Source organism: Pollachius pollachius (assembly GCF_949987615.1).
Source record: "Pollachius pollachius genome assembly, chromosome: 7".
Taxonomy (NCBI): domain Eukaryota; kingdom Metazoa; phylum Chordata; class Actinopteri; order Gadiformes; family Gadidae; genus Pollachius; species Pollachius pollachius.
In genome coordinates, this window is record NC_136940.1 from 21132818 (window position 1) to 21133758 (window position 941).

Below are 941 nucleotides of genomic sequence, written 5' to 3' on the forward strand. Positions count from 1 at the left end.
TGCCTTTCTGGGGTTGCCACACAAAGGTATCCAATTCCCGGGGCCAAACGTGCTCCAGATGCCTTGGCAGGGCTTTTGAGAGGCTTGTAATGAGGAAGGCCTCCACAGCAAACCGTGGGCTGCCAGCCAAATACCCGCCCTCCCCCACCCTTAACTTCCACTTCAAAGATTCTTCCTGGGTTCTCTCTTTCTCTTCCCTTTCCCCGGCGCTGATAGATGAGGTTAATTTGCGATTAAGGGGGCCGGCCCCGCATACAGTCCTTGTATGGTACAGCAGGGGCCCCTCTCTGTATCAGACCGGCAGGAAAACCAACGGATAGGGATAGGTAGAGAGGCGTGTGGAGGTTGGATTAGGAGGGAAGGGAAATGCGGTGGGTAGGGGGTACCCAGAAGTTAAATCTCTCACCTTGTAGTGATTGTGTGCCCCCCCCCCCCCCCCCACTGTTCTTGTTGAGTCACCATCCCCCAGGGACCTCTGCAGGACTCCGGCAATGAGGCGCACCTGGTGCTGTTTTTCTGAAAGCCGTTGTGTAGGGCCCCTGAACACCCACCCACCCACCCCCTGGCCCTCACTTTGTATTCTGACATCCGCGCCAATAGCCCGAGATTAAAGCGAAGACCAGAACAATGGTTTTCCTCTTGAGGAGTACAAAAGAAACATTCCCCTGGACATTATTTGAGGTAATGTGGCTCCATGTATTTAAAATGCCTATTTTCCTGCTTTGTATATTAGTGCCTTAGGATAGGCATTGGCTAACCATTTTATTTTTTTCACTTTGTATAAAATAGTGTTTTATTTTTTGTGTGTTTTACCTTTTTGTATGTCTTTCTATAAATGGTTGACAAGAGATACATTTAAATAAAGACAAACTGTACAGTCAAATGTATACTTTGTGTGGCGTTTCTGGTTGTGTTGGTTGCCGCCTCGAGTCTACCTCGGT

At 49.1% G+C, this 941-nt stretch overlaps 1 protein-coding gene across 1 annotated transcript in view; it reads left to right on the forward strand.

Moving 5' to 3' along the window:
- Positions 1-150, forward strand: part of plpp2b (phospholipid phosphatase 2b) — a 16906-nt gene extending 16756 nt beyond the window's left edge. The window contains exon 6 of the mRNA XM_079739702.1: positions 1-150. This exon is cut by the window's left edge and continues 1729 nt beyond it. The gene's annotated coding sequence lies outside the window, so the exon portion shown is untranslated.
- The last annotated feature ends 791 nt before the right edge of the window (positions 151-941 follow it).